The sequence below is a fragment of the Carcharodon carcharias genome, chromosome 13, assembly GCF_017639515.1.
Source record: "Carcharodon carcharias isolate sCarCar2 chromosome 13, sCarCar2.pri, whole genome shotgun sequence".
In the NCBI taxonomy this organism is placed as follows: domain Eukaryota; kingdom Metazoa; phylum Chordata; class Chondrichthyes; order Lamniformes; family Lamnidae; genus Carcharodon; species Carcharodon carcharias.
In genome coordinates this window covers 3,432,500-3,455,704 of record NC_054479.1, presented here as the reverse complement: position 1 = coordinate 3,455,704, position 23,205 = coordinate 3,432,500, and the positions used below count along the sequence as shown (strand labels likewise).

At 43.0% G+C, this 23,205-nt stretch overlaps 1 protein-coding gene across 3 annotated transcripts in view; it reads left to right on the top strand.

Annotated features, from left to right (window-relative positions):
* Positions 1-23,205, top strand: part of LOC121285961 (syntaxin-2-like) — a 62,883-nt gene that overhangs the window by 13,055 nt on the left and 26,623 nt on the right. The window lies entirely within an intron of this gene.

The following is a 23,205-nucleotide window of genomic DNA, read 5'->3' as shown; positions in this document are numbered from 1 at the left end:
GATTTTTTTTGTAAATAGCTGAAATCCCCTTGATGATAGGAACACACTCCAGGAAAGGAACTCGGTGTATTAGTGAACTAACCCCAGCATATGGACTTAAATATACATGCTCATTTTATAATGCTTTCACACCTTGTAATGATGACAAGGTGGTTCGGTTGCCTGGATTGGATTTGAGGGCTTTGGTGTGATGGAATTTTTAAAAATCTGTTGTTAAATGCTGTTCACCAGCATTTCCTGAACTTGGGGCAGGAGGAGGTTAAATTCATTCATTTTGATTTGCTGGTTTCAAGTGACTTCATTACTGTGAATTCCAAAAGTAGCAACGCTACTGTCAACCGAGAGCTTCGAATGCAGCAGAACACACTGACATGTGGCCTTGGCTAGAATAGTGGGGAAAGAATTTCATATGATGAGTGTTTGTACTGACCTTATTTTGCACTCCGTTCAAGGTACTTGAGAGTCGAAGGATGCAAATAATTTGTCCATTTTTGAAAGTTAATGAACTGAAATTGCAAGTTGTGAATAGGCCCACCTGAAAAGATGATTTAAGCCACACTTGCAATATTTGTCATGTACTGCTCTTGTACTTGCGCATGTAGGCTGTCATTTTTCAGTGTTTCAAGCTTTAGTGTTAAAGGTATTTCCACCGCCCATGCAACTTGATGTAGCAGCAAGTTGCAGTGTTAGAATAGATTTTAGCTCTATTGCTAATTATATATTAAAGTCAAATGTTAAGATTTTGCTGTAAATTCATACATATATTTGATCTGCCAAGAAGCTGAAATTTCATAGCCACTCTTTACTTGGCTGAGTAATTTATTTTCTTGACTGATATGCTAGCCTGATATTTCCTTGAGGATAGAGGAATAAGGATTGATTTAATTGAGGTGTTTGAGATGATTAAAGGATTTGCTAGGGCTGATCAAGAGAAACTATTCCCTCTGGTGGGGGGAGTCCAGAGCTACCTTAAAACTAGAGCTAGGTTGTTCAGGGTGATGTCAGGAAGCATTTCTTCACACAGAGTGGAAATCTGGAACACTCTCCTAGAAAGCTGTTGAGGTTGCGGGGGCATGGTCAACTGAATTTCAAAACTGAGATTGATTTTTGGTAGCCAGCGGCATTAAAAGTTATGGAACAAAGGTGGGTAAATGGAGTTAAGATTCAGATCAGCTGTGACGTTTCCAGGATTTACTTGGAGCCCATATGAATGGATACTGGACCACCTCAGGGCTATATACTGTCACCTTTATATTTCGTCCTCTATATGAATGATCGTCAATCGGAGTACAATGACATAACGATCCTGATTCAAAATTGGCTTAGTTGTAGGAGGCAGAGGGTGATGACAGAAGGATGTTTTAGAGACTGGAAGCCAGGGTCTAGTGGCGTACCACAGGGATCTGTGCTGGGTCCCCTATTATTTGTCATTTATATAAATGACATAGATGACTATGTAGGGAGTAGGATTAATAAGTTTGTGGATGACACCAAGATTGGTCGGGTGGTTAACAGTGAGGTTGAGTGACTTGGGCTACAGGAAGATAGAGAGGATGGTCAAATGGCAGATAAGTGGCAGATGGAATTTAACCCTGAAAAGTGAGAGGTGATACACTTTGGAAGGAGTAATTTGACAAGGAAGTATTCAATGAACGGCATGACACTAGGAAGTTCTGAGGAACAAAGGGACCTTGGCGTGTGTGTCCATAGATCTCTGAAGGCGGAGGGGCATGTTAGTGGGGTGGTGAAAAAGGCATATGGGACACTTGCCTTTATCAATCGAGGCATAGATTACAAAAGTACGGAGGTCATGTTGGAGTTGTATAGAACCTTGGTGAGGCCACAGCTGGAATACTGTGTGCAGTTCTGGTCACCACATTATAGGAAGGATGTGATTGCACTGGAGGGGGTGCAGAGGAGATTCACCAGGATGTTGCCTGGGATGAAACATTTAAGTTATGAAGAGAAGTTGGATAGACTTAGGTTGTTTTCATTGGAGCAGTGAAGATTGAGGGGCGACCTGATCGAGGTGTACCAGATTATGAGGGGCATGGACAGGGAGCAGCTGTTCCCCTTAGTTGAAGGGTCAGTCACAAGGGGGCATAAGCTAAAGGTGAGGGGCAGGAGGTTTAGGGGAGAATGTGAGGAAAAACCTTTTTACCCAGAGGGTGGTGATGGTCTGGAATGCGCTGCCTGGGAGGGTGGTGGAGGCGGGTTGCCTCACATCCTTTAAAAAGTACCTGGATGAGCACTTGGCACGTCATAACATTCAAGGCTATGGGCCAAGTGCTGGTAAATGGGATTAGGTAGGTAGGTCAGGTGTTTCTCACATGTCAGTGCAGACTCGAAGGGCCTCTTCTGCATTCTGTTTCTGTGATTCCGAAGTATGCTGATGATACAGTATGTGTGGGTCTCAACAGGAACAACCAAGGAAACCACAGGAACTCGGTGGAGAAGTTTGTAAAACTGCAAAAACAATTCTCTTAAACTGAATGAAAATGAGACAAAAGAACTAGTTGTTGACGTTAGGAAACAGCCAGTTAATATTGTTCCTGTGAAGATTCATAACCACCATCTGGAAGTTCCCTCCAAGCCACTCACTATCCTGACTTGGAAATACATCACTATTCCTTCACTGTCGCTGGGTCAAAATCCTGGAACTCCCTAACAGCACTGTGGGTGTACCTACAGCACATGGACTGCAGCGGTTGAAGAAGGCAGCTCACCACCACCTTCTCAAGGGCAATTAGGGATGGGCAACAAATGCTGGCCTAGCCAGCGATGCCCACATCCCATGAATGAATAAAAAAAATGTGGACATTGAAATAGTTAGTAACTACAAGTATCTAGGTGTCAAAGTAGATGGTAAGTTGAATTGGAGGGAACAGTGTACAGGTGTGATAGTCAAGGGACCTGCACGATTATACTATCGGAGTATTAAAACCTTTGAGTGATTGCTACAATCATAAAACTCTTCTGTATGGCTGCAGTTGAGAGTGCTACTTTTGGATGTCTCATCTGGTATTGTTGTCTTAGGTTTTTAAGGATACAGAGATTATTGAACCAGGCAGGAAGGGTATTTGATGCGCTGGCCATTCTTGATGAAATCTGCTTTCTTAAGAATTTTGGCAATAATTGAACAATGTGAATTGCCCCCTTGTCTCAGTATTATTGCTCGTTTCATTCTGGGTAGGGGCTACAACCACTCATACGCAAAACAAATTGGTTTCTGAACCCATTTGTGCCTTGCTTGATTTTTTTTTTAAAAAAAACCTTTTAACAGGAGTTTGGTATTCAGTGGCGGGGTCATGGTCGTCGAGGCTTAGTGCCAACTCTTGGACACTTCTTACCTCCCCGGACCACAACCGCACCACCGAACATCAAGCCATTGTTTCTAGGGCTATCACTGACCCCATCTCCTCTGGAGATCTTCCCTCCACAGCCTCCAACATCAGACTCCCAACCCTGAGCAGCCTGCTTCTACCTCCTTCCAAAAATCCTAACAGGACTGTCCTGTTGGACCCATTGTTTCTACCCCACTGAACTTATTTCTTCCTATCTTGACACTTTCTTTACCTCCCCTTGTCCAGTTTCTTCCCACCTACATTTGTGATTCTTATGATACCAACACCGTTTCAACAATTTCCAGGCTCCTGGTCCCAACCGCCACCTCTTCACTACAGATGTCCAATCCCTCTGCACCTCCAATTCCACCAGGGTGGTCTGAGGGCCCTCCACTTCCTCCTTGAATGGAGGCCTTGAATGAACAATCCCCACCCTCCTTCGCCTGACTGAACATGTCCTCTCATTGAACAATTTCTCCTTTAACTTGTTTCACTACTTCCAAATAAAAGTTGTGCCGATAGGCACCCATGTAGGCGCTAGTTATGTCTGCAGCCTCCACAAACACCTCTCTTGGTACATCAATGACTATCGGTGCTGCTTCCCACTCTCGTCCAGAACTGTAAAAATTCAACAATTTTGCTTCTAATTTCCACCCTTCTCTCACCTTCACATGGCCCTTCTCTGACTCTTCCTTCCTTTCCTTGACTTCTGTCTCCATTTTTGAAGATAGACTGTCAATTAATATTAATTACAAGCCCACCAACTCCCAAAGCTATCTTGACTACACCATCTCACACCCTGCCTTCTATAAGGACTCCATTCCATTCTCCTGGTTTTTCCATCTGTTCTGATAATGCTACCTTCCACAGTGGTGTTTCTGACATGTCCTCCTTTTTCCTCAACCGAGGATACCGCGCCCCCCCCCCACCCTCACTGTGCTTTGACAGGGTCCTCAACCATGACTGACCCATTGCTGCATTTCTCTTCCTCTCCCTTCCAGAACCATGACAGAGTTCCCCTCGTCCTCATTTTCCACCCCACCAGCCTCTATATTCAAAGGATTATCCTCTGCCAACTCGAGCACGATGACACCACCAAACACATCTTCCCCTCCCCTCCTCTGTCAGCAATCCAAAGGGACGGTTCCCTCTGTGACACCCTGGTCTGCTCCCCTATAACCCCAACACTTCATCCCACTCCCAAAGCACCTTCCCATGGAATTGCAGGAGGTGTAACACCTACCCCTTTCCTCCTCCCTCCTCACAGTCCAAGGCTCCAAATATTCCTTCCAGGGTGAAACAACAGTTTACTTGTACTTTTTCAATTTAGTCTGCTGTATTTGTTGTTCACAATGCGATCTTCTCAACACTAGGAGCAGGAGTAGGCCATTCAGCTCCTTTACCCTGCTCTGCCATTCAACTAGATCATGGCTGACCTACCTCAATGCCATTTTCCCAGCACTATCCCCATATCCCTTGACATCATTAATATCTAGAAAATTGTCAACCTCTGTCTTGAATATACTCAATAACTGAGCCTCCACTGCCCTCTGGGATACAGAATTCCAAAGATTCACCACCCTCTAAATGAAGAAATTCCTCCTCATCTCAGTCCTAAATGGCCTACCTCTTACAGAGACTGTCCACTGGTTCTAGGACCGCCCCCCCCCCCCCACCCAAACCAGGAGAAACATCCTTTTTGCATCTACTCTGTCAAACCCTGTAAGAATTTTGTATGCTTCAATGGGATCACCTCTCATTCTTCTAAACTCTAGAGAATATAGGCCAAATCTTTCGCTGTAGGACAGTCCTGCCATCCCAGGAATTAGACTGGTGAACCTCTGTGGCACTCCACCTATGGCAAATATATCCTCCCTTGGGTAGGGGGACCAAAACTGTACACAATACTCCCAAGTGGGGTCTCACCACAGCTCTATATAATTACAGCAAGACTTCTTTACTCCTATGCTCAAACCCTCTTGCAATAAAGACCAATATACCATTTGCTTTACAAATTGCTTTCTGCATCTGCATGTTAGTGACTTATGAACAAGGACATCCAGATCCTTTTGGACATCAATATTTCCCAATCTATCTCTGTTTAAGAAATATTCTGCACTTCTGTTTTCTTACCAAAGTATATACCTTCACGTTTTTCCACATTATATTCCATCTGCCATGTTCTTGTTTACTCACAGAACTTGCCTAAATTCCCTTGAATATCCTCTGTGTATCTTCCTCATAACTCATTCCCACCTAGTTTTGTGTCATCAGCAAACATAAATGTTATGTTTTGATCCCCACAACCAAATCGTTGAGAGAAATTGTGAATATCTAGGGCCTTGTGGTACCCCATTAGTCACAGCTTGCCAACCTGAGAATGACCTGTTTTATTCCTATCCTGTTTTCTGTCCATTAACCAATTCTCAATCAATATTACCCCCAATCCCATGTGCTCTAATTTTGCTTACGAATCTGTGTGGGACCTTATCAGAAGCCTTCTGAAAATCCAAATACACCACCCTTAATGGTTCCCCCTTATCAGTTCTGCTGGTTACCTCCTCAAAAAAAAAGCTCCCAACAGGTCTGTTAAACATGATTTCCCTTTCATTATTCCATGTTGACTCTGTCCAATCCTACCATTATTTTCCCAGTGTCCAGTTACCACATCCTTCATAACAAATTTTAGCATTTTCCTTAATACTGATGTCAGGTTAACAGGTATGTAGTTCCCCATTTTCTCTCCCTGTTTCTTAAGTAGTGGAATTAGATTTGCTATCTCCAATCTGCAGGAACCATTCCAGAATCTACAAATTTTTGGAAGATGATCACCAACGCCATCACTATCTCTTCAGTCTCCTCTTTCAACACTCTTGGGATGTAGATTATCAGGACCAAGTGTTTCTTTGATCTAATACACTCTTTAACTTCTCTTGTTAGCCATGGTTGCCTAAATTTGTGCTGTGTTTTGTGCCTAAAAGGAATGTAATTTTATTGCAAGCCATGTATTAATTTTTTTAAATCCTAGCCATTGCCTACCTAGCTCATATCTTTTAATGTCGTTTCCTAATCCACCACGTCCAACATGCCCCTCAAATCTTCATGTTTCCTTTGTTTAGATTTAAGATCTTAGTTTTGGATTGAACTACAAAACTTTCAAACTTAATGTAAAATTCCATCATATTATGGTCACTCTTACCTAAAGACCCTTTTACAACAAGATTATTAATTAGTCCTTTCTCATTGCATAGGATGATCTAAAACAGCCTGTTCCCTAGTTGGCTCCTCAACATACTGCTCTGGAAAACCATCTCTACACATCCCAGGAATTTGTCCTCTGCAGCATTAGTGCTAATTAGGTTTACCCAGCCTATATGTAGATTGAAATCACCCATAATTACTGTATTACCCTTGTTACATTCACCTCTAATTTGCTGATTTATACCATGCCCTACATTACCACTTTAGTTTGGTGGCCTGGAAATAACTGTCAATGTTTGTTGCCCCCTTTGCTGTTTCTTAGCTCCACCCAAGCAGATTCTGCACCTTGTTCTTCTGATCTAAGATTCTCTCTCTCTAATGTACAGATTTCATCCTTTACTAACAGCACTACCCCACCTCCTTTTCCTTTTTACCTATCCTTCCTAAATGTCCAAAAACCCTTGAATATTCAATTCCCAGCCTTGTAGCAACATCTCCATAATTCTTGAACTGCTGCAGTCCATGTGGTGTGGGTACATACCTGTTTACTTCCATTTGTGCTGTCAGTTTATCAATCTTGTTGCAGACAAGAGCGACTTTAATTCTGTCCTTGTATTATTTTCGCAACCTCTAGCCTTAACTGCCAGCACACTAAGATTTTAAAAATATTTATTCGTTCATGGGATGTGGACATCGCTGGCTAGGCCAGCATTTATTGCCCACCCCCAATTGTCTTTGTTCATAGGGCATTTTAAGAGTCAGTCACCCTGCTGTGGGTCTGGAGTCACACATGACCCCTAGCTGCTCATACTCTCTAAACAGTACCTCTTTCCCAGTCCTATTTATGTCATTGGTTCCGACATGGATCACGACCACTGGATCCTCCCCCTTCCACTGCAAATTGTTCTCCAGCCCAGATCAGACGTCCCAAACCCTGGCACCAGGTAGGCAAGACAACTCTGGACTGATGCTGACGGCTGCAGAGAACACTGTCTCTCCCCCTGACTATACTATCCCCTACTACGCTACATTCCTATTAACTCCCCCTGCCCCTGCTTGAATGGCTTGCTGTACCATGGTGCCATGGTCAGTTCACTCATTCCACTCTACAGCTCCCACTTACATCCATTCAGGCTGCAAGAGCCTTGAACCTATTGGACAATTGCATGGGCTGAGACTCCTCCACTTCTACCTTCCTGATCCGTAAACCTGCCTCACTCTCAGTCACACCCTCCTGTCCATGACCATGGACCAAATCAGACAACCTTATCCTAAGGGATGTGACTGCCTCCTGGAACAAGTTGTGCAGGTAACCTTCCCCTCCCTGATGTGTCGCAGTGTCTGTAGCTCAATGACTCTGAGTCAAAGTTCCTACAGCTGCAGACACTTGTTGCAGATATATTTGCCTTGGATCATGCAGGTGTCCAAGAGTCCCACATTCTGTAGCCGCAACCCATCACTTACCCCAACATCTTTAAAGCTTTAATTATGCTGATTGAATTTTAATTGATGTCTCTAGTCCTGCCTTTGGTTATGTTCTTATTTCAATAAATGTTCTTACTGTGATTGAAATTCCCTAGTTAAGAGAAATAGGAAATACTCACCAGCTAATCTAATATGCCTTATTATTGGTAAACCTTACTACTACTAATAAAATGTTATAATTACTCAAATTACCTGAGTTTTGAATGATAAATGAGAAAAAATGCTCAATTACCTGCTTTCCTGTGAATTCACACTTTGATTTTACTTAGTACATGGTCAGTCTGCTGTGGAACCACAGATTGGATAGCTCTTTTAGGTGCTGCTGAACGTGTCTCAGTCGTCGCCCTCTCCTGTTTTAGGTGCTGCTTTTCTCTCTCTCTCTCTCTCTCTCTCTCTCCATGACATCTTTGATATTTATCCTCCTAATCTCCCCTGCCCTCTAACCTATCCCTGTCAATTTGCTCCACCTACCCCTCTCCCCACCACCCCCCCACCTCTCCTTTTAAACAACATCAAACCATCACAATTCTCCCCCTCTCCAGTTCTGAAGAAGTTGTATTGGATTTGAAGCGTTAACCCTGTTTCTCTGTCCACAGATGCTGCCAGACTTGCTGAGTTTTTCCAGCAATTTATTTTATTTTCAGACCTCCAGCATCCACCAATATTTTGCTGCTCTTCTTTCTTTTCCATTTTCTCTTTTCTTTCTCCTTCCTTTTTGCACCACCCCAACCACACACCCGGCCAATAGTGAAATGTGCTGCTTGTTGATTAAAATTGGGTAAGGAAGCTCGGTGGAGAAAGGAAGCTGCACCTTACGATTGTGTCGCAACAGGCAAAGAGCTACAGTATGTCCGGTACTGGACATGAGAGCTTCATAAGAATGCCATGTACACTTCTCCCTCACCAGACAATTTAGTCGAGTTCTTGCCACTTTGAAGAAACAAAGGAAAGTCTAGAATCTCTCCATGTCTGCACCAAAATGAAGTATGAATTTAGGAATCGTTACGAAGTAGGAATGAGCTACTGTATCTTCAGAAGTTAAAAGGTCGAGCAAGTATTGAATTCCTGATATTTGCTGTGCACACCTGACTTTGTATTCCCAGACAAATTATCCCATGCGTTTTTTGGTAGAATGACTTGCAGTTGGCAGGTATGTCATGTTGAGGTGAACGTGATAGCTTGTTCAGTGGCATTAAAACCCGGAGGTCTGAATGTAATAGTTTTTGATCTACTATTGCTTGAAGCAAAGGACAATCTTGGCAGATTATCTGAATGTGGTGGTAGTCAGTGTGTGGAACTGTACCACAAAAAGCAGTGGATCCTCACTAACTTAATTGAAAATTTGATAGATTTGTGCTGGACCAGAGTATGAAAGGCTATGGAGCCAAGGTGGGTGGAAGTGATTAAGATATGGTTCACCCATGTTTTCATTGAATGGCAGAACAGGTGCGAGAGGTTATATGGCTCCTCTTGTTCCTAAGTAATCTATGTGAAGATTTAGGCATAACATAAAAGGAACAAGCTTAGATCATAAGGGCCCTCGAACCTGTTCCACTATTTAATAAGATCATTATGGATCTTCTACCTCAACTTTGCTTTCCTGGCCTATGCCCATATTTCTTGATTCCCATCGTGTCCCTCAGTTATGAATATATACATGATGGCCTGATACTTTGCATCCTTATTTGTGTGCCAGCATTATAATTGGTGTAACATAGGAGAGTTATTTAACATCTGCATGTTTTGCTTTGGCATCCAGGAAGCACTGGCACGCTGTTTGTTTTTGCCCTGAATTGGAGACTCTGCAGCTGACAGCAGGGCATGTGTGAAGGCTGGCTGGCAGATTTTAAACCTGTATGTGTCAGACCTATGCAAGGATATGACAGAGCTGCTCTGGGGAAGTATGTTCAGCGACATAAAATGAGAAGTTCTTTTCTCTTCCTCATTTTAAGAGCTGAACTGAAATAACTTTAAGCAAGTTTTATTGAAACCTATTGAGATTTGACACCTTCAAGCACTTGAGTGTGACCAAGATGTCATACCTGTCCCAAAATAACTACTACACATAGTTTTAATACATTTTCAGCAAGAATTCGATCTCATCTGTTTTGGTTCTTGGAAGCATTGGTTGAGTAATTACAGCATTATGAAACTTGGTTATTGTAGGGCCTGCACTGATCCACCCCTGTAATGCTTTCTTTATACCCAATCAATATGAAGGCATGTCTCAGCTGCTGGTGCACCAAGCTCCCCCCCTCTCTTTTATCATCATCGTTTGTTAATGTTATTGCTGAAGGAAATGTGAAGTGATTCAGTTCAGTAGGAAAAACCGAGAGGAGACACTGTGAGCGAAATGGTACAATTTCACAAAGGGTGCAGGAACAGAGAGACCTGGAGGGTGGGGTGTTCATACACAAGTCTTTGAAGGTGGCTGGAAGTTGTTAAGGCTGTTTAAAAAGGCACACAGACTCATTTACTCGATGCTTCTATTGATAAAGTCCAAAAGGTTAGGCCTCAGCTGGAGTATTGTGTTCAATTCTGAGCATCACACTTCAGGATGTCAAATTCCGGGAGAGGGTGCAGAGGAGATTTACCAGAATGATAACAGATAACTGATTTCAGTTATTTGGACTGACTAAAGAGCTGGAGCTTAAGGAGAAACCTAATAGTTGTTTAAAATTATATGGGGATTTGATTGGGTAAATAATCCTCCACTGACTGGAGGATAGATAACCACAGGGGACAGATTTAAAGTAATTGACAAAAGAGCAAGAGGGAAGGTGAGACTTTTTTTATTTTACACAGCCAGCCAGGATCTAGAATGCATGACCTGAAAGGGCAGGTGGAAGCAGAACTCAGTCGAAACTTTCAAAAGGGAATTGTAAACATTCTAGAAATGGCAAAAGTTTACAGGGAGGAAGCAACATGAAGTAATTGACTTTAAAATATATGGTTTTGACATTTTAGAATTATGCACCCTGAATGCTGGATATAATTTCTTAAGCAGGTGAATGAGATCTATGTTTCTTCTGTAAGTCAGAAGATATACTGTTAAATCGGGACTCTTACCCCATATAAAATTAAGTGCATCAATATGCTCTGAAAGTGCCGTTGTGTGGCACATTTACTACTTTAAAGGCCAGGGGTCCAATTGGTGTCTCTCTTCGAGGTTGGTTGGAGGCCAAATGACATCGGGAACTTCACAAAAAAAAAATTGGAAGAAATGAGGAAATGATTGACTGACACTTGAGAACTTCGTTCATTTAGCAGAGGATCTCTTAGTTATTAACAGTAAGTTGATCCGCAATATTATTCTCCTGTTAACCTTTTAAAGCTGCAGTCTGATTGCGTGAAGGTACATCGTGCAAGTTCATTACTGATTGGGAAATGCTTATACGTTTCAGGTTCAAGATCCATGACTGTCTTTTTCCCTTTAATTGTTACAAGGTGCAACATTGGGGCATATGCAGATCTGTATTTATATTTCTACCTGAACTCTGTAGAAACGAGTCCGGATCAGGAACGTGATGACGTGACACTTTGCTGACGTGCACCGTGGATTTATCAGCTGTTGGTTTCATTGATCTAGCTGGACTCTGTGATTTCTACGCTCCTGGATGCTGAGCTGAAGCTATCAGTTTTCAAAGTTGCAGCCACATTCACTTTGCCTGGTATGCAGCTCATATTGCACCAGTGAGTCATACTCTGCAGTATTCTATCGAACCTCAGCACGCATTTAAATGCATCCGGCACCCTGATTACAAAAATTGCCAGGGAACATACCGTCTCGATATGAAATTGGTTCTTGATTGCTCTAGCAATATCTTATTGATACCCTCTGAATCCTGTGATCGAACTCGGGGAAATCCACAGGTTTTGACTTGCACATGATTTCTAGAGCCTTGATGCACTTGCCCGACACCAGAAAGAGATTGATCGGTGCCAGAACTGTGAAGTGAAAGTGTGGCTGCTGTTGGCGATTGACCAGCTTAAACGATGCAACTTGCAAACACAGCACCGGTAAACAGAGGGGCAGTTATATAAAGCAAGGAGGTTATGCTAAGCCTTCATAAATCACTAGTTAGGCCTCAACCGGAGTATTGCATCCAATTCTGTGTACCCCACTTTAGGAAGGATGTCAAGACATTGAAGAAGGTAGAGATTTTTTTTAAATCATTCGTTCATGGGATGGGGGCTTTGGTTAGGCCAGCTTTAGTTGCCCATCACTAAATGCCCTTGTGAGCTGAGTAAGCCACTTAAGAGTCAACCACATTGCTGTGGGTCTGGAGTCACATAGGCCAGACCAGCGAAGGTCTGACAGATTTCCTTCCCTAAAGGACATTAGTGAACTAGATGGGTGTTTACAACTATTGACAATAGTTTTATGGTTGTCACTAGTCTTTTAATTCCAGGGTTTTTTTTGTTGAATTCAAATTTGAACCCAGGGTCTTTGGGTTACTAGTCTGGAGACAGTGCCAATACATCACCACCTCCCCTTATTTACCAGAATGGTAACAGAATGTAGGATTTCAGTTTTGTGGAGAGGCTGGAATTCTGGTTAAAGCAAAATTTCATTGAGGTATTTTAATGGAGGCGGTTGAGGCTGGTGCAGCAAGCAATTAGGAAGGCGAATGGAAATGTTGACCTTTATTACAGGAGGATTGGAGTACGTGAACATCATCAACCTGAAGAGGCTGGGAGCCCCTGAGAATGGCATGGGAGAGTACCTGACAAGCTCACCGTGGAAGAGAGTGACTGAACTGACTGCAGGGACAATCTTTTTGTTTACTATTGTATTTGTACGATTAAGACTTTTGACCTGACAGCTCAAGGTTGTTCAAGTAACTGTTCAGAATTGGGCTTTATTGTGAAGTCTACTAACTGTAAATAAAATATGGACTGCAAAAAAAAGCAGTCTTGCTACAGTTGTACAGGATTTTGGCGAGACTGCATCTGAAATAGTGTTTTTGGTCTCCACGTTTAAGGATATACTTGCATTTGATTGGAGGTGTTACAGCACAGATTCAGTAAATTGGTCCTTGGGATGAGGGGGGTGGTCCTATGATGAGAGGCTGAGTAAATTGGTCTCTATTCTCCGACGTTTAGAAGAAAGAAGTGATCTCATTGAAACATTCAAGATTTTGAAGCGGCTTGATGGGGTAGTTGCCGAGAGATTGTTTCTGCTGCTTGGGAATTTCAAACACGGGCACAGTCTCAGGATAAGAAGCCAATCATTTAAAACTGAGATGAGAGATTACTTCACTCAAAGGGTTGTGAACCTTTGGAAATCTCTAACCCAGAGGGTTGAGGATGTTCATTGTTGAATATATTTAAGGCTGTGATAAACAGATTTTTGGTGTCTTGGAATCAAGGGGAATGGGCAGGAAAATGGAGTTGAAACTCAAATTCGGCTATGATCGTATTGAAAGGTGGGGCAGGCTCGATTGGCCAATATGGTTTTGCTTCTATTTCTTGTGTATTTAAAATTGACGTTATTTGATATAGGCGGGAGGGTTGGTAACCAAAGGATACAGATTTAAGACAATTGGCAAAAGACCCAGAGGGGAAACTTCCTGTCCATTTCAGACCCCTGGTTGTCAGATTATCTGGTATTAAGAAGAAGAATCCCATTCCCAGTGCCAAGTCTGCCAAAGATGTTGGAACCTGACCCAAGCTTCTATTGCTAAGCATGTCATCATGAGCTAAAGAGACCCTGTTCATCTCCCCTCCCATCCCTTTTAGCTGGTGTGGTTTGAAATTCACTGGCTTGCTTGATCTCTAAGACTAAATTATGCTGTCCCATGTTGTACTTGGCTCAGCCTGATGTTGAGAAGTATAATCTGGTGTTTGGCTAAATACTGTACTGCCATTGCATGGTTTAATTTTGAGCCAATAGTAATAAGCTTTACAATTTGAGTCTATACATATTAAATTTGGGCTGTCTGGCCATCTTGCCAATCAAGCGACCTATGTCGACAGACCCAGCGGGCTCTTCAGAGCTTGTGTGCGCACCTTGTGACATCTGTCTTGCCTTGTTTCAGGATTTTCCCATGACAGTGCCAGCTGGTGATCTTGCAGTTCCATACACTGGCCATTGGACATCTTGAGCAAATTTGTTAACCCTCATCTGAAAATATTTACATGTGCCATTTTAGCACGGCAACTCAAAGTTCTAATTTATGAATAAGTTTTTAAGCTTGTGGAATTCACAATGATTTGATTAGATTTATCCAATGTCATTCAAGATTTAATTGAGTACCTTGGTCTCTCGAATCCTGGGCTTCGACCAGTTAATTAATTTGTTTTGGTTCAAGTCAGTGCATCCTGAGCACATGCTGATTGCAATCTCTGCATTCAGAAGATTCGCAGATTCTAAAAATCCCCACAGTTACTTGTGTTTCAACAAGAGTTAACAAATCTCTTCACTTCATCCAAATGAAAGAAAGAAACTTGGCTATTGAATTGTCAACCTTTTACTTCAGGCAGTGAATGAATTGATATATGTTACAATTGTGCTGTCCTGATGGGATCTCATCACGGAAAAAAACAGCAACAGCTCGTGTGAGTAGCAGTGGACATAATAGCTGTTGGTAGTTAGTTGCTTTGTAACAAGCATTGTTTAGAAAAACTATATATTCAGCCTAATAAAAACCATATTTCAGATGTAATAATATTTAATTGTGTTTTGACGAGATTTATGTTCAAATTGTATAAGCCATCACATGTTTTCGAACTGCATATCGAGGATTACATAGAAACTAGGAGCAGGAGGAGGCCTTTCGGCCCTTCGAGCCTGCTCTGCCATTCATTATGATCATGGCTGATCATCCAACTCAATAGCCTGCTCCTGCTTTCTCCCCATATCCTTTGACCCCTTTCGCTCCAAGAGCTATATCTAACTATAGCTACGTTGCACTCTCGCTGCATAATCTCTATCCGTTCATTTTAATAGGCAGAAAATTTATCCTAAATACAAGGATATGATGCAGGGACCAGGCATGTGGGACCACAAAGCAGGGAGGCATGGTCTGTGGTGTAACCTGATAGTTCACCTAGGGACAATGGTAGTTTGGTTCCAGGCTCTTGCTGGGGGTGGCAGGGGATCACTCCCAAGGATGTTGGACTCTGGAGCTGACAATGTCAGACCTCAGTAATCTGCAGCTCTCCAACTCCTGAGTCTTTCTGGAACTCCTTCCACCTCTACTCCCCTCACTTCTACATCTCTCAGCCCATCTCAGTGCTAACAAATCGCTTGACTGCATTCTAAATGTTCTCTAATCTCTCAATCAGCCCCCAATGCTCCCAGATCTTTAGAATTCGTTCACAATGCCTTCAGATCCCAGCACCTGCTCTGGTATTGCTAGAAATTCCCTCTCTGGATCTTCATGAAACCATTAGCCCCCTACCCAGATCCCAGAAGCCCACTTCAAAATATAACTGGATCCTGCAATCTCATTCCAGCACCAGCGAATTCAAGGGCAACCCTTATTGCTGATAGGCCAGTATCTCTGATAACAGGACTCTGCTGAACACAGTGCGTTCTTATAAAAGCTTCAACTCATTGTGAGAAATACCACAGAAGGTTTAATTAGTAATCTTAAATGTGGCGTCACACTTGCTTCCTGTGACACTTTCCCCACTTTGTTAATAACACTTCCAGTATGAAATAACATCCTGCAATTCTGAGAGAAGCCCAGGAGATAAACTGGTTAATGGTTCTCCATTAAATCATGGAGAAATTCACTAGGAGAAACCCACATGTATGTGAGTGCTGACATGTTGATTGAATGAAGTTGTGTAATTTTGCTTTGTCATCTGCTAGTTTGAGTTATGGTGGTACATTAATACTGTAGGGTGTAATCTAAACTGGGGAATGAAAGTTTAACAGTCAAATGGACTAAGATAACAGTATGAGATCAGATGACAAAACTTAGTAACTCAGCAATAGTAAAAACAAAGTGTTGGAAAAACTCAGCAGCTCTGGCAGCATCTGTGGAAAGAGAGTTAACGTTTCAGCCTAATATGATGACTCTTAACTTTATTTCAGATCTCCAGCATCCATAGTATTTTGCTTTTATTTTAGTAACTCAACCTTGTGAGCACAAACTATCCTCTGGTGTGTGGGTGCAAGCCACTGGATCCCTCACACGCTGGTCTATACATGGACCATAACATTTTCTGTGTATAATTGAGTAAGATGGTGTCCTAGGATACCTTTAATTCATTTATGGGATGTGGGCGTCACTGGCTAGGCCAGCATTTATTGCCCATCCCTAATTGCCCTTGAAGGTGACGGTGAGCTACCTTCTTGAACCTCTACAGTCCATGTGGTGTAGATACGTCCACAGTGCTGTTAGGGAGGGATTTGCAGGATTTTGACCCAGTGACAGTGAAGGAATAGTGACATATTTCTAAGTCAGGATGGTGCATGACTTGGAGGGGGACTTGCAGGTGGTGGTGTTCCTATGTATCTGCTGCCCTTGCCCTTTTAGATGGTAGTAGTTGTTGGTTTGGAAGGTGCTGTCTAAGAAGCCTTGGTGAGTTCCCGCAGTGCATCTTGTAGATGGTACACACTGCTGCTACTGTGCTTTAGGGGTGGGAGGTGTGAATGTTTGTGGATAGGGTGCTAATCAAGCAGGCTGCTTTGTCCTGGATGGTGTTGAGCTTCTTGAGTGTTGTAGGAGCTGCACTCATCCAGGCAAGTGGGGAGTATTCCATCACACTCCTGACTTGTGCCTTGTAGATGGTGGACAGGCTTTGGGGAGTCAGGAGGTGAGTTACTCATCACAGGATTCCCAGTCTTTGACCTGCTCTTGTAGTCACAGTATTTTTATGGCTAGTCCAGTTCAGTTTCTGGTCAATGGTAACCCCCAGGCTGTTGATAGTGGGCGATTCAGTGATGGTAATACCATTGAATGTCAAAGGCATTCCTCTCTGCAAAGGCATTGTTTCTGCAAGTTGTATTGCTGAATAAATATTATCTGGTTTGTTAATTTAGGAATATTTTTGCATATAAGCCACACTGGAATTAATAAGTGGTATTGGAAATTTGCATGCATGATCATGGAGTGGCATAGAGATGATAGTCAGGAGGCCTCCAGATCCCATTATGTCACATCTCACCATGTCAAATGTGGGCAAGGAAACTTCCAGCTGAGGCAGGGCGGTAGGTTGCAATCGAATGATGAATCAGTGCTCCTTCATGTTGAATGCCACTTGGAAGAAGCATTAAGGGTGGCAAGGATACAGAATGTACTCTGGCTGAGGGTCTTCAGTATTCGTCATCAAGACTAGCTCAGTGCTGCCTTTGCTGGCAGAGTCTTGAAGGGCATGTAACTGTCAGACTGCAGCAGGTGGTGAGAGAATCAACACCAGGCAGTACCAGTGTGCTAAATGGGATAGACCCAGAACAGATCTAACAGCTCAAAAGTGGACATCCATAAAGTGGTGTGAGCTATTAGCAGAATTGTATTCAACCACAATCTGTCATGCATAGTTTTGCATAACTCTCACTCTAACATTGCCACCAAGCCAGGGAATCAGTCCTGAAGAACAGTACCAAGCATACCTTTTCAAAAAAAATGAGGAGGTGCCAATTTGAAGAAGCCATAACAGCAGAAGCAGCATGAGACAGAGGAAAGGAATCCCACAACGAACAGATCAGTTCAAAGCTCTGCAGTCCTGCCATATCCAGTCATGAATGGTGGTGGGCAATTAAACAGCTATCTGGAGGCGGCTTTATCCCCATCCTCAATGATGACAGAACACAGCACGTCAGTGCAAAAGACAAGGCCAAAGGGTCTGTAGCCATCTTGCTCTTGTTTCAAATTTCAAAACCAGGACACACTAAAAAGCCTTGGAAAGGCTGGGTTCCATGATGATTGATATGTTGGGTGACTAATGGCAGGAGTCCAGACGAGGATCAGTGGAAGGTGGGAGGTCATGCGACATATCCCAGAATATGTCCAGCTAGAGTTGGCAGCGCTATTCTGTAGATCGTTTAAAAGGTGTCATCAGCACTGGAGTTGTCTGTGCCAGAAATGTCCTGATAACTCCCTTGGAGTCATCAAGGGGGGTGCGGTGGGGGTAGGGATGCAGGTCTGCTGAAGACAACACCATGCAATGTGATGGGCATTTACAGGAACGAGGACGAAGTTCCTCACATTTTCTCCACCCTTAGGGAAAAGGTGAAAACCACGCTTGAACTATTTTTAGGAAATTGTCAGGACATTGGGACATTTAATGAAAAACTGGGACTGTCCCAGCAAAACCAGGACTTCTGGCTACCCTATCTTGTTAGCCTGCCCGTCGTATAGATATAATTTAAGGGAGGTGGCACATTGCCTAAAGGTGGGTGCTCTGCCCTATCGAGTCACTTGTGCGTTAAGCACTCCATCTTCTTCCCATTTCTCAGGTATGTTAAATATGCTTATTATCTCTAGACCCTGCTCATTCAAATGACATTTTGAGAGATGGAGAGTGGATGTTAAAGTAGGGGAAGGAGGTTGAACGTTATTTGTATTATGGGACTGTGAAGTGAATGTATTTTTGTTCTTCCAATTAACCCCTTTTTACCCTAAAAATGAAGGGATGCTTGGGCAGAGAGTTAGTTCACAATGAAGGTCCTCTAGGGTAAGACTGATTCTCCTCTCCCCTAATGACCAGCCCTTTCTGCTGGGGTTACTTATCGGCAATCAAAAGTGGGGAATTTTGTGCTCTCGCTCCCCTTCCTCCAAGCCAGTGGCAGAGAGATCAATTAAACCTGCTTAAAGCAAAATAAGCTAAACACAGAGTATCCTTCATCCAAAGCCCTCAGGGCTGATTGCCTTTTGGATTTCAGATAATTTCGGTTTTTGGATACTGCATATAAACTTACATTACAATAGCCCAGGCCTTGTCTGCCTCTAGGCTAAAGTAAATAAAATGTCTAGAAAACTAAGCTGCGTCACTGAATAATTAATACAGGGTACCTGAAAAAAATCACAAGATAAACAGTGTAGACAAACAACTAGACTTCCCATACTAAAGGTCGATGAGGTTAAAAACAAAAAGTGCAGTTTTTGGATGTGTTCGATTTTTGAATTTACGGTTAAAGGATACTCGACCTGTAACTTGGTGTCAACTAGGAGGAATCCTGGTCTCTCTCAGTATTACATCAGGTGTGCATTGTGCTATCGAGTATGTCTCAGTACAAAATATTTTTTCTGACACCTTTCAATCGTTAGGTTGATGTCATTCTGATGGTTTTACCACCTCCTGTTCACAGTTGGGACATTTCTGGCGGGAGGAACTGTCCATTGTACATCACTGCCCATTGGGTGATCGCTTGACTCTTGTCACCATAGCAACACTTCTTTGAAAGAGAGATTTGGCATCCCAAAGAGCTTTGCAGCCAGTTAAAGTATTTTCTGAAGTTTAATCAGTGGCGTGTTGAAGAACTGTTGTATTAAATGTGTTTTGTAGCTATATATTGATAGAAAAATGTTCTTGTTTAGTGAAGCTTCGAGGGAAGGAAAGTAAGATTCTCTGCTGGCTACTGTCAGAGATGCAGTCACTTAAAATGGTCATTCAGAGTTCGATTTGGTTTCGTTCTGTGCCCATGAGTGAATAAGATGCTTATGGACTGCTGGTTAAAATTGGAATTGAAATAATTTGCTGTCTTAATACATATATTGAATGCAGCAACAGCACTGTGCCATAAAAAGACTACCTATGCCTCCATCATATAGAAACTAGTTGAAATCCATCATTGCTTAACAGTGTACAATGTACAGTTTTGGTCTCTTTTTGAGAAAAGGATATAATAAGACCATAAGACATAGGAGCAGAAATTAGGCCATTCGGCCCATCAAGTCTGCTCCGCCATTCAATCATGGCTGATAAGTTTCTCAACCCCATTCTCCCACCTTCTCCCCGTAACCTTTGATCCCCTTACCAATCAAGAACCTATCTATCTCGGTCTTATATACACTCAATGACCTGGTCTCCACAGCCTTCTGTGGCAATGAATTCCATAGATTCACCACTCTCAGGCTAAAGAAGTTTCTCCTCATCTCTGTTCTAAAAGGTCTTCCCTTTACTCTGAGGCTGTGCCCTCGGGTCCTAGTCTCTCCTACTACTGGAAACATCTTCCCCACATCCACTTTATCCAGGCCTTTCAGTATTCTGTAAGTTTCAATCAGATCCCCCCTCATCCTTCTAAACTCCATCGAGTATAGACCCAGGGTCCTCAAACGTTCCCCATATGTTAAGCCTTTCATTCCTGGGATCGTTCTCGTGAACCTCCTCTGGACCCTCTCCAGGGGCAGCACATCCTTCCTGAGACACGGGGCCTAAAATTGCTCACAATATTCTAAATATGCTCTGACCAGAGCCTTTAAAAAGCCTCAGCAGCACATACCTGCTTTTATATTCTAGTCCTCTTGAAATAAATGCCAACATTGCATTTGCCTTCTTAACTACCGACTCAACCTGCAACCTTAAGAGAATCCTGAACTAGGACTCCTAAGTCCCTTTGCACTCCAGATTTCTGAATTCTCTCCCCATTTAGAAAATAGTCCATGCCTCTATTCTTCCTACCAAAGTGCATGACCTCACACTTCCCCATGTTGTATTCCATCTGCCATTTCTTTGCCCATTCTCCTAACCTGTCCAAATCCTTCTGCAGCCTCACCGCCTCCTCAATACTACCTGTCCCTCCACCTATCTTTGTATCATCTGCAAACTTAGCCAGGATGCCCTCAGTTCCTTCACCTAGATCATTAATGTATAAAGTGAAAAGTTGTGATCCCAACACTGAACCCTGCGGAACTCCACTAGTCACTGGCCGCCATCATGAAAAGGACCCCCTTATCCCCACTCTCTGCCTCCTGCCAGACAGCCGTACCTTGTCTCTAACACCATGGGCTCTTATCTTACTGAGCAGTCTCCTGTGCGGCACCTTGTCAAAGGCCTTCTGGAAGTCCAAGTAGATAACATCCATTGGCTCTCCTTTGTCTAACTTACTCGTTACCTCCTCAAAGAATTCTAACAGATTTGTCAGGCATGACCTCCCCTTGATGAAACCATGCTGACTTTGCCCGATTTTACCATGCACTTCCAAATATTCTGAAATCTCATCCTTAATAATGGACTCTAAAATCTTACCAACGACCGAGGTCAGGCTAATCAGCCTGTAATCTCCCATCTTTTGCCTCACTCCCTTCTTAAACGGGGGGTTACATTAGCGATTTTCCAGTCCTCTGGGACCCTCCCTAACTCCAGTGATTCCTGAAAGATCACCACTAACGCCTCCGCTATCTTTTCAGCTATCTCCTTCAGAACTCTGGGGTGTAATCCATCTGGTCCAGGTGATTTATCCACCTTCAGACCTTTCAGTTTTCCTAGCACCTTCTCCTTGGTAATGGCCACCATACTCACCTCTGCCCCCCCGGACTCTCTTGAACTTTGTGGATGTTACTCGTGTCTTCCACTGTGAAGACTGATGCAAAGTACTTATTCAGTTCCTCCGCCATTTCTTTGTTCCCCACTATTACTACTCCAGCGTCATTTTCCAGCGGCCCAATGTCCACTTTTGCGTCTTTCTTACCCTTTATATATCTAAAAAAACTCTTGCAATCTTCTTTTCTATTACTGGCTAGTTTACCCTCATATTTAATCTTCTCCCTCCTTAATTCTTTTTTAGTTGTCCTCTGTTGGTCTTTGTAGACTTCCCAATCCCCTGGTTTCCCACTGCTCTTCGCTGCATTGTATGCTTTCTCTTTAGCTTTTATGCTGTCCCTCACTTCCCTTGTCAGCCATGGTTGCCTCGTCCTCCCTTTAGTATGCTTCTTCTTCCTAGGGATGAATTTTTGCTGTGTCTCCCAAATTACTCCCAGAAACTCCTGCCATTGCTGTTCCACTGTCTTTCCTGCTAGGCTCATCTCCCAGTCAATTCTGGCCAGCTCCTCCCTCATGCCTCTATAGTTGCCTTTATTCAACTGTAATACTGTTCCATCTGATTCCAGCTTTTTCCTCTCAAATTGCAGGGTAAATTCTATCATATTATGGTCACTTCCTCCTAAGGGTTCCTTCACCTTAAGCTCCCTTATCAAATCTGCCTCATTACACATCACTAAATCTAGAATTGCCGGTTCCCTAGTGGCTCCACCACAAGCTGCTGCAAAAAGCCATCTCGTAGGCATTCCACAAATTCCTTTTCTTGAGATCCACTACCAACCTGATTTTCCCAGTCTACCTGCACATTGAAATCCCCCATGATCACTGTAACCTTGCCTTTCTTACACGCCTTTCCTATCTCCTGGTGTATCTTGTGCCCCACATCCTGACTACTGTTCGGAGGCCTGTACATAACTCCCATTATGGTTTTTTTTTACCTTTTTAGTTCCTCAACTCTACCCACACAGATTCTACATCATCTGACCCTACATCATTTCTTGCTATTGATTTAATTTCATTTCTTACTAACAAAGCAACCCCACCCCCTCTGCCAACCTGCCTATCTTTTCGATAGGATGTATATCCTTGGATATTTAGCTCCCAGTCCTGATCCCCTTGCAGCCATGTCTCCATAATGCCCACCACATCATACCTGCCAATTTCAATCTGCGCCATAATCTCATTTACCTTATTTCGTATACTGCGTGCATTCAGATACAACACCTTCAGTCCTGTATTTCCCGTCCCCTTTCTTATTGTCGTCCCTTTATCTGATGTGCTTGAAGTTAGATTCCTAGCCCTCTCCAAACACTCTGTCCTATTTTGTGTTCTGGTGACTTTAATAGCCTCTCCTGGGCTCTCCTATCTTTTCAGTTTTTTCATAATTGTCCATGAAGTTGAATCCACCCCCCACACACTAACCTGCTGCTTTGTTTCCCATTAGTCATAATTCTTGGAGTTTTACCCTTCCCTCCACCCTCCCCCCCCCCCAACTTTCTAGTTTAAAGTCCTGTTGACCACCCTATTTACCCTTTTCGCTAGAACATTGGTCCCAGGTCGTTTCAGGTGGAGACCGTCCCAATGGTACAGATCTCTCCTGTTCCAATACTGATGCCAGTGCCCCACGAAATGGAACCCCTCTTTCCCACACCACTCCTTTAGCCACGTGTTTACTTCCCTTATTCTCACGTCCCTATGCCAATTTGCACGTGGCTCGGGTAGTAATCCAGAGATTATA